Genomic DNA, 12,202 nt, shown 5'->3' on the forward strand with positions numbered 1-12,202 from the left:
TACTAACCCACCTGACTCTCCGCTTGCTGCCTTACTGCCAGTGGGGACCCGGTACCTGCGCTTTTCTGCACCCCTAACAGCTGCTGTGAGCCCATTAATAATGTATTCACTCCTTCTAGTGTAAGCTGACCCACCCATCCCCAAGAACCCCATGGATGCACTGGTGGTGGCCTCACCTGATCCCACGGCTCCTCTAACGGCCGCAGCCATAGCGAGTATCAAAGAAGCTACTCCCTCACCAGATTTCATCTGGAATGTGCTGCATCGTACGCATCATCCAGGAGGGGACTCAGGGACTTCTTCCACACGCCCCAAAAAACCGAAATGCCTCCTCACTCTGCCTCAACCAAGATGGCCGAAGGAGCTCTACTACCGGTAGCTCAGAGGTGCTACACTCACATTGCCTGCTCCAGGCATGCTGCTCCTTCTTGCAAGCCGACACCGGGGGCAATCTCCTCCTTTGACCCACCAGTCCCCAGGAGCATCTTCACCCCAGCCAACGGACCAGATGCACTGAGAGTGAATGCTGGTTGGAGCTTCAGCAAGCAATCCGGCCATCTCCTTGGTTGCTGGATCACACTGCAAGGGGCGTGGGGGGGGGGGGAAGCTACTAGGGCCCCCCATGCGCTAAGCCCCTGCCACTCATCCTCCCTCCAGCCTCAAATAGACATCTCTTGGAGGAGGATGGAGGATCCCTCGTGGGGCTTCAGAAGCAATGCAGGGGACGTGAGGTCACTTCTGGGCTAAGCCTGGATGGAGGGCAAGATCTTCTGCTCATCCTGGGAAAAGCAGCCTCACCTGCTGGAGCCAGAGAGGCCACTGCCACTCCCGCCAGGTGCTGTTTAATCCACCCTGGCCCATGCTGCTGGATATCCTCCTGGACTCTCAGATCCTGAACATCAGCCATGGCTACTTGTAAACAAAATTGGTCTTTTCTCCTCAAACTCTGGTAATAGACTGGCTCACACACATTTAGTGTTATTTACAAATACATTGTAACTCCTCCCCTGTACGTGACTTCACTAGTCCATCTATTAACACCACTACCTACAATTCGGACCTTCACTTAACCCATGAATGCTGCTTAAAATTTCTCGACATGTCATGCGCTGATTCCATTAATTGCATCTCACTCCATCGCTCCATGAGTTACATAATACACTGAGCATGTGCAGCATATATCAGTTACATAACACACTGAGGATGTGCAGCATAAATTAGTTATTTAACACACTGAGCATGTGCAGCATACATGAGTTACATAACACACTGAGCATGTGCAGCATACATGAGTTACATAACACACTGAGCATGTGCAGCATACATGAGTTAAATAACACACTGAGCATGTGCAGCATACATGAGTTACATAACACACTGAGCATGTGCAGCATAAATGAGTTATATAACACACTGAGCAGGTGGAGCATACATGAGTTACATAACACACTGAGCGTGTGAAGCATACATGAGTTACATAACACACTAAGCATGTGCAGCATACATGAGTTATATAACACGCTGAGCATGTGCAGCATACATGAGTTACATAACACACTGAGCATATGCAGCATACATGAGATACATAACACACTGAGCATGTGCAGCATACATGAGTTAAATAACACACTGAGCATGTGCAGCATACATGAGTTACATAACACACTGAGCATGTGCAGCATACATGAGTTACATAACACACTGAGCATGTGCAGCATACATGAGTTATATAAAACACTGAGCAGGTGCAGCATACATGAGTTATATAACACACTGAACATGTGCAGCATTCATGAGTTACATAGCACACTGAGCATGTGCAGCATACATGAGTTAAATAACACACTGAGCATGTGCAGCATACATGAGTTACATAACACACTGAGCGTGTGCAGCATACATGAGATACATAACACACTGAGCATGTGCAGCATACATGAGATACATAACACACTGAGCATGTGCAGCATACATGAGTTACATAAGACACTGAGCATGTGCAGCATACATGAGATACATAACACACTAAGCATGTGCAGTATACATGAGATACATAACACACTGAGCATGTGCAGCATACATGAGATACATAACACACTGAGCATGTGCAGCATACAGGAGATACATAACACACTGAGCATGTGCAGCATACATGAAATACATAACACACTGAGAATGTGCAGCTTAAATGAGTTACATAACACACTGAGCATGTGCAGCTTAAATGAGTTACATAACACACTGAGCATGTGCAGCATAAATGAGACACATAACACACTGAGCATGTGCAGCATACATGAGATACATAACACACTGAGCATGTGCAGCATACATGAGTTATATAACACACTGAGCATGTGCAGCATACATGAGTTATATAACACACTGAGCAGGTGCAGCATACATGAGTTATATAACACACTGAACATGTGCAGCATACATGAGTTACATAACACACTGAGCATGTGCAGCATACATGAATTAAATAACACACTAAGCATGTGCAGCATACATGAGATCCATAACACACTAAGCATGTGCAGTATAGATGAGATACATAACACACTGAGCATGTGCAGCATACATGAGATACATAACAGAATGAGCATGTGCAGCATACATGAGATACATAACACACTGAGCATGTGCAGTATACATGAAATACATAACACACTGAGCATGTGCAGCATAAATGAGTTATATAACACACTGAGCAGGTGGAGCATACATGAGTTACATAACACACTGAGCGTGTGAAGCATACATGAGTTACATAACACACTAAGCATGTGCAGCATACATGAGTTATATAACACGCTGAGCATGTGCAGCATACATGAGTTACATAACACACTGAGCATATGCAGCATACATGAGATACATAACACACTGAGCATGTGCAGCATACATGAGTTAAATAACACACTGAGCATGTGCAGCATACATGAGTTACATAACACACTGAGCATGTGCAGCATACATGAGTTACATAACACACTGAGCATGTGCAGCATACATGAGTTATATAAAACACTGAGCAGGTGCAGCATACATGAGTTATATAACACACTGAACATGTGCAGCATTCATGAGTTACATAGCACACTGAGCATGTGCAGCATACATGAGTTAAATAACACACTGAGCATGTGCAGCATACATGAGTTACATAACACACTGAGCGTGTGCAGCATACATGAGATACATAACACACTGAGCATGTGCAGCATACATGAGATACATAACACACTGAGCATGTGCAGCATACATGAGTTACATAAGACACTGAGCATGTGCAGCATACATGAGATACATAACACACTAAGCATGTGCAGTATACATGAGATACATAACACACTGAGCATGTGCAGCATACATGAGATACATAACACACTGAGCATGTGCAGCATACAGGAGATACATAACACACTGAGCATGTGCAGCATACATGAAATACATAACACACTGAGCATGTGCAGCTTAAATGAGTTACATAACACACTGAGCATGTGCAGCTTAAATGAGTTACATAACACACTGAGCATGTGCAGCATAAATGAGACACATAACACACTGAGCATGTGCAGCATACATGAGATACATAACACACTGAGCATGTGCAGCATACATGAGTTATATAACACACTGAGCATGTGCAGCATACATGAGTTATATAACACACTGAGCAGGTGCAGCATACATGAGTTATATAACACACTGAACATGTGCAGCATACATGAGTTACATAACACACTGAGCATGTGCAGCATACATGAATTAAATAACACACTAAGCATGTGCAGCATACATGAGATCCATAACACACTAAGCATGTGCAGTATAGATGAGATACATAACACACTGAGCATGTGCAGCATACATGAGATACATAACAGAATGAGCATGTGCAGCATACATGAGATACATAACACACTGAGCATGTGCAGTATACATGAAATAAATAACACACTGAGCATGTGCAGCATACATGAGGTACATAACACACTGAGCATGTGCAGCTTAAATGAGTTATAGAACACACTGAGCATGTGCAGCATACATGAGTCATATAACACACTGAGCATGTGCAGCATACATGAGTTACATAACCCACTGAGCATGTGCAGCATACATGAGTTTAATAACACACTGAGCATGTGCAGCATACATGAGTTAAATAACACAATGAGCATGTGCAGCATACATAAGCTACATAACACACTAAGCATGTGCAGTATACATGAGATACATAACACACTGAGCATGTGCAGCATACATGAGATACATAACACACTGAGCATGTGCAGCTTACATGAGATACATAACACACTGAGCATGTGCAGCATACATGAGATACATAACACACTGAGCATGTGCAGCATACATGAGGTACATCACACACTGAGCATGTGCAGCATACATGAGATACATAACACACTGAGCATGTGCAGCATAAATGAGTTACATAACATACTGAGCATGTGCAGCTTAAATGAGTTATATAACACACTGAGCAGGTGCAGCATACATGAGATACATAACACACTGAGCATGTGCAGCATACATCAGTTTCATAATACACTGAACATGTGCAGCATACATGAGTTACATAACACACTGAGCATGTGCAGCATACATGAGATACATAACACACTGAGCATGTGCAGCATACATCAGTTTCATAATACACTGAGGATCTGCAGCATAAATGAGTTATATAACACACTGAGCATGTGCAGCATAAATGAGTTATATAACACACTGAGCATGTGCAGCATACATGAGTTATATAACACACTGAGCATGTGCAGCATACATGAGATACATAACACACTGAGCATGTGCAGCATACATGAGATACATAACACACTGAGCATGTGCAGCATACATGAGTTACATAACACACTGAGCATGTGCAGCATACATGAGTTATATAACACGCTGAGCATGTGCAGCATACATGAGTTACATAACACACTGAGCATGTGCAGCATACCTGAGATACATAACACACTGAGCATGTGCAGCATACATGAGTTAAATAACACACTGAGCATGTGCAGCATACATGAGTTACATAACACACTGAGCATGTGCAGCATACATGAGTTAAATAACACACTGAGCATGTGCAGAATACATGAGTTACATAACACACTGAGCATGTGCAGCATACATGAGTTACATAACACACTGAGCATGTGCAGCATACATGAGTTATATAAAACACTGAGCAGGTGCAGCATACATGAGTTATATAACACACTGAACATGTGCAGCATTCATGAGTTACATAGCACACTGAGCATGTGCAGCATACATGAGTTAAATAACACACTGAGCATGTGCAGCATACATGAGTTACATAACACACTAAGCATGTGCAGTATACATGAGATACATAACACACTGAGCATGTGCAGCATACACGAGATACATAACACACTGAGCATGTGCAGCATACAGGAGATACATAACACACTGAGCATGTGCAGCATACATGAAATACATTACACACTGAGCATGTGCAGCTTAAATGAGTTACATAACACACTGAGCATGTGCAGCTTAAATGAGTTACATAACACACTGAGCATGTGCAGCATAAATGAGACACATAACACACTGAGAATGTGCAGCATACATGAGATACATAACACACTGACCATGTGCAGCATACATGAGATACATAACACACTGAGCATGTGCAGCATACATGAGTTACATAACACACTGAGCATGTGCAGCATACATGAGTTATATAACACACTGAGCAGGTGCAGCATACATGAGTTATATAACACACTGAACATGTGCAGCATACATGAGTTATATAACACACTGAGCATGTGCAGCATACATGAATTAAATAACACACTAAGCATGTGCAGCATACATGAGATACATAACACACTAAGCATGTGCAGTATAGATGAGATACATAACACACTGAGCATGTGCAGCATACATGAGATACATATCAGAATGAGCATGTGCAGCATACATGAGATACATAACACACTGAGCATGTGCAGTATACATGAAATACATAACACACTGAGCATGTGCAGCATACATGAGGTACATAACACACTGAGCATGTGCAGCTTAAATGAGTTATAGAACACACTGAGCATGTGCAGCATACATGAGTCATATAACACACTGAGCATGTGCAGCATACATGAGTTACATAACCCACTGAGCATGTGCAGCATACATGAGTTTAATAACACACTGAGCATGTGCAGCATACATGAGTTTAATAACACACTGAGCATGTGCAGCATACATGAGTTAAATAACACACTGAGCATGTGCAGCATACATAAGCTACATAACACACTAAGCATGTGCAGTATACATGAGATACATAACACACTGAGCATGTGCAGCATACATGAGATACATAACACACTGAGCATGTGCAGCTTACATGAGATACATAACACACTGAGCATGTGCAGCATACATGAGATACATAACACACTGAGCATGTGCAGCATACATGAGGTACATCACACACTGAGCATGTGCAGCATACATGAGATACATAACACACTGAGCATGTGCAGCATAAATGAGTTACATAACACACTGAGCATGTGCAGCTTAAATGAGTTATATAACACACTGAGCAGGTGCAGCATACATGAGATACATAACACACTGAGCATGTGCAGCATACATCAGTTTCATAATACACTGAACATGTGCAGCATACATGAGTTACATAACACACTGAGCATGTGCAGCATACATGAGATACATAACACACTGAGTATGTGCAGCATACATGAGATACATAACACACTGAGCATGTGCAGCATACATGAGGTACATCACACACTGAGCATGTGCAGCATACATGAGATACATAACACACTGAGCATGTGCAGCATAAATGAGTTACATAACACACTGAGCATGTGCAGCTTAAATGAGTTATATAACACACTGAGCAGGTGCAGCATACATGAGATACATAACACACTGAGCATGTGCAGCATACATCAGTTTCATAATACACTGAACATGTGCAGCATACATGAGTTACATAACACACTGAGCATGTGCAGCATACATGAGATACATAACACACTGAGTATGTGCAGCATACATGAGCTATATAACACACTGAGCATGTGCAGTATACATGAGATACATAACACACTGAGCATGTGCAGCATACATCAGTTTCATAATACACTGAGGATCTGCAGCATAAATGAGTTATATAACACACTGAGCATGTGCAGCATAAATTAGTTATATAACACACTGAGCATGTGCAGCATACATGAGATACATAACACACTGAGCATGTGCAGCATACATGGGATACATAACACACTGAGCATGTGCAGCATAAATGAGTTACATAACACACTGAGCATGTGCAGTATACATAACTTACATAGCACACTGAGCATGTGCAGCATACATGAGATACATAACACACTGAGCATGTGCAGCATAAATGAGTTACATAACACACTGAGCATGTGCAGCATACATGAGTTACATAACACACTGAGCATGTGCCGTATACATAAGTTACATACCAATGAAAAATATGAAAAATGGCACACAAAGCAGAAGATGGTTCTGCCTAAATAAAACAGATCAGAACTGTGCTCAGAAATCGGCTGACACCATAGCCTAAAATGTAAACAAAAGTAAAGTTACAAGTAAAGATACAGTATGTTTGTAATAATAATATTTAATACATACAACCCCTGTATTGAAATGGATAAAACAATACACAGATAAATAAATTGATAACTAATAGAGATGAGCGAGCACTAAAATGCTCGGGTACTCGTTTTTCGAAACGAACTTTTCCCGATGCTCGAGTGCTCGTCTCGAATAACGAACCCCATTGAAGTCAATGGGAGACTCGAGCATTTTTCAAGGGGACCAAGGCTCTGCACAGGGAAGCCTGGCCAAACACCTGGGAACCTCAGAAAAAGATGGAAACACCACGGAAATGGACAGGAAACAGCAGGGGCAGCATGCATGGATGCCTCTGAGGCTGCTTAATCGCACCATTATGCCAAAATTATGGGCAACAGCATGGCCATGACAGAGTGACCGAATGAGGCTAGATAGCATCTAAAACATCCAATAATTGACCCTGACACTATAGGAGACGGCATGCAGAGGCAGCGGCAGCAGCGGCAGGCTAGAGAGTGGCATGGCAACATACCCTAAATGGACTCAGGCTTCAAACCAATGGGTGGCAGAGAGGAACCAAAGGAGGTGAGCAAGAAGCGCTGAAATAATATCGGTACATGATAAAAGTTTGCCAGTATATTTTGTGGATTACACAGCAGGGTGGCGACAAAGTTAACATGGAAGCCATGAAAACAATCCAAAATTCTGCCTGACACAGCTCGTTTGATAAGGGGACCATGTATGGAGGCAGTGAACTAGTAGTAGATTAAAGGTGCTGCAGTTAAAACTATGTTAGTTGGATCTTGGCATGGAGCTGGCGCTCCGCTGCCAGGCGAGCTTTTGCCAATCCAAGCCCCTGTCTCTAGGCTACTCCCCAAACAGCACTTCTAAGAACCTTTTGTATAAGATCAAGTGTAGTAGCGTTCTTATAAGTTTGGGATATGGCGGGTGAGGGGAATGTAAACATCTGCGCAAGAAGCGCTGAAATAATATCCGTAAATGAAAAAAGTTTTCCAGTATATTTTGTGGCTTACACAGCACGGTGGCGACAAAGTTAACAAGTTTGATGCGGAATGCCCTGTAATAGCTCTTGGGCGGTGTGCCTTTTATCACCTAGGCTCAGCAGTTTGAGCACCGCCTGCTGTCGCTTAGCGACGGCACTGCTGCTGTGCCTAGAGCTACCGACTGATGGCGCCATGCCCACGCATGGTAATTCGGAGGAGGAGGTGGAGGAGGGGTGGGAGGAGGAGGAGGCATAGTAGGCCTGAAACACCTGGACCGAGGTAGGCCCCGCAATCCTCTGCGTCGGCAGTATATGACCAGCCCCAGGGTCAGACTCGGTCCCAGCCTGCACCAAGTTAAGTGTAGTAGCGTTCTTATAAGTTTGGAATATGGCGGGTGAGGGGAATGTAAACAGATGCGCAAGAAGCGCTGAAATAATATACGTAAATGGTAAAAGTTTGCCAGTATATTTTGAGGATTACACAGCAGGGTGGCGACAAAGTTAACAAGTTTGTTGTGGAAGCCATGAAAACAACCCAAAATTCTGCCTGACACAGCACGTTTGATAAGGCGGCCATGTATGGAGGCAGTGAACTAGTAGTAGATTAAAGGTGCTGCAGTTAAAACTATGTTAGTTGGTTCTTGGCATGGAGCTGGCGCTCCGCTGCCAGGCGAGCTTTCGCCAATCCAAGCCCCTGTCTCTAGGCTACTCCCCAAACAGCACTTCTAAGAACCTTTTGTATAAGATCAAGTGTAGTAGCGTTCTTATAAGTTTAGGATATGGCGGGTGAGGGGAATGTAAACAGATGCGCAAGAAGCGCTGAAATAATATCCGTAAATGGTAAAAGTTTGCCAGTATGTTTTGAGGATTACACAGCAGGGTGGCGACAAAGTTAACAAGTTTGTTGTGGAAGCCATGAAAACAACCCAAAATTCTGCCTGACACAGCACGTTTGATAAGGCGGCCATGTATGGAGGCAGTGAACTAGTAGTAGATTAAAGGTGCTGCAGTTAAAACTATGTTAGTTGGTTCTTGGCATGGAGCTGGCGCTCCGCTGCCAGGCGAGCTTTCGCCAATCCAAGCCCCTGTCTCTAGGCTACTCCCCAAACAGCACTTCTAAGAACCTTTCGTATAAGATCAAGTGTAGTAGCGTTCTTATAAGTTTAGGATATGGCGGGTGAGGGGAATGTAAACAGCTGCGCAAGAAGCGCTGAAATAATATCCATATATGGTAAAAGTTTGCCAGTGTATTTTGTGGATTACACAGCAGGGTGGCGACAAAGTTAACAACTTTGATGTGGAATCCATGAAAACAACCCAAATTTCGGCCTGACACACCTCGTTTGATAAAGGGACGATGTATGGAGGCAGCTATATGGACGACTTTTGGAGGTAGCAATGGAGACAACGTGTGGAGGCTGCTATGGAGTCAATTCAATTTGGATAGTGCCTGTATGTGGCAGTCCAAAAAAGTTTTCAAACCAGAGGAGCAGGTAGGTGGCCCTCCAGAAAAATGGAATAGATTGAGTGCCTGTATGTGGCAGTCCAAAAAAGTTTTCAAACCAGAGGAGCAGGTAGGTGGCCCTCCATAAAAATGGAATAGATTGAGTGCCTGTATGTGGCAGTCCAAAAAAGTTTTCAAACCAGAGGAGCAGGTAGGTGGCCCTCCATAAAAATGGAATAGATTGAGTGCCTGTATGTGGCAGTCCAAAAAAGTTCTCAAACCAGAGGAGCAGGTAGGTGGCCCTCCATAAAAATGGAATATATTGAGTGCCTGTATGTGGCAGTCCAAAAAAGTTTTCAAACCAGAGGAGCAGGTAGGTGGCCCTCCATAAAAATGGAATAGATTGAGTGCCTGTATGTGGCAGTCCAAAAAAGTTTTCAAACCAGAGGAGCAGGTAGGTGGCCCTCCAGAAAAATTGAATAGATTGAGTGCCTGTATGTGGCACTCCCAAAAATTGTTTAAAACAGAGGACCGGGTCGGTGGCCCTCCATAAAAATTAAATGCATAAAGTACTATAGCTAGAGCCAGTGGGCCTTGTAAAAAAATAGCCAGTTTCCTCTGCTTTACTGTACAAAGAGGAGGAGAAGGAGGAAAATGAGGAGGAGGAGGAGTGGATAAATTATTCAGGTTGAGCTTCCTTCACCTGGTGGAGATTGGAAATTAGGAGAAATCCAGGCTTTATTCATCTTGAAAAGCGTCAGCCTGTCAGCGCTGTCAGTCGACAGGCGTGTACGCTTATCGGTGATGATGCCACCAGCTGCACTGAAAACCCGCTCAGACAAGACGCTAGCGGCAGGGCAGGCAAGAACCTCCAAGGCGTACAGCGCCAGTTCGTGCCACATGTCCAGCTTTGAAACCCAGTAGTTGTAGGGAGCTGTGTGATCATTTAGGACGATGGTATGGTCAGCTACGTACTCCCTCACCATCTTTCTGTAAAGATCAGCCCTACTCTGCCGAGACTGGGGACAGGTGACAGTGTCTTGCTGGGGTGACATAAAGCTGGCAAAAGCCTTGTAAAGCGTACCCTTGCCAGTGCTGGACAAGCTGCCTGCTCGCCTACTCTCCCTCGCTACTTGTCCCGCAGAACTACGCACTCTGCCGCTAGCGCTGTCAGAAGGGAAATACTGTTTCAGCTTGTGCACCAGGGCCTGCTGGTATTCATGCATTCTCACACTCCTTTCCTCTCCAGGGATGAGAGTGGAAAGATTTTGCTTGTACCGTGGGTCCAGGAGAGTGAACACCCAGTAATCGGTGCTGGAATAAATTCTTTGAACGCGAGGCTCACGGGATAGGCAGCCTAGCATGAAATCTGCCATATGCGCCAGAGTACCAACGCGTAAGAATTCACTCCCCTCACTGGCCTGACTGTCCATTTCCTCCTCCTCCAACTCCTCCAACTCCTCTTCTTCTGCCCATACACGCTCAACAGTGAAGGACTCAACAATGGTCCCCTCTTGTGTCTCGCCAACATTCTCCTCCTCTTCCTCCTCATCCTCCTCCACCTCCTCCGATATGCGCAGACCTAAGGGTGCTTTGGCTATCAACAAGGGAATCTTCTTCCCCCGTCTCTTGTGAGGAACGCAAAGCTTCCGACTTCATGCTGACCAGAGAGTTTTTCAACAGGCCAAGCAGCGGGATGGTGAGGCTGATGATGGCGGCATCGCCACTGACCATCTGTGTTGACTCCTCAAAGTTACTCAGCACCTGACAGATATCAGACATCCACGTCCACTCCTCATTGTAGACTTGAGGAAGCTGACTGACCTGACTACCAGTTCTGGTGGAAGTTGACATCTGGCAGTCTACAATCGCTCGGCGCTGCTGGTAAACTCTGGATAACATGGTCAGTGTTGAATACCACCTCGTGGGCACGTCGCACAACAGTCGGTGAGCGGGCAGTTGGAGGCGGCGCTGCGCTGCCCTGAGAGTGGCAGCATCTGTGCTGGACTTCCTGAAATGCGCACAGATGCGGCGCACCTTCGTGAGCAAATCACACAGATTGGGGTATGTCTTGAGGA

Source organism: Engystomops pustulosus, chromosome 6, assembly GCF_040894005.1.
Source record: "Engystomops pustulosus chromosome 6, aEngPut4.maternal, whole genome shotgun sequence".
Taxonomy (NCBI): Eukaryota; Metazoa; Chordata; class Amphibia; order Anura; family Leptodactylidae; genus Engystomops; species Engystomops pustulosus.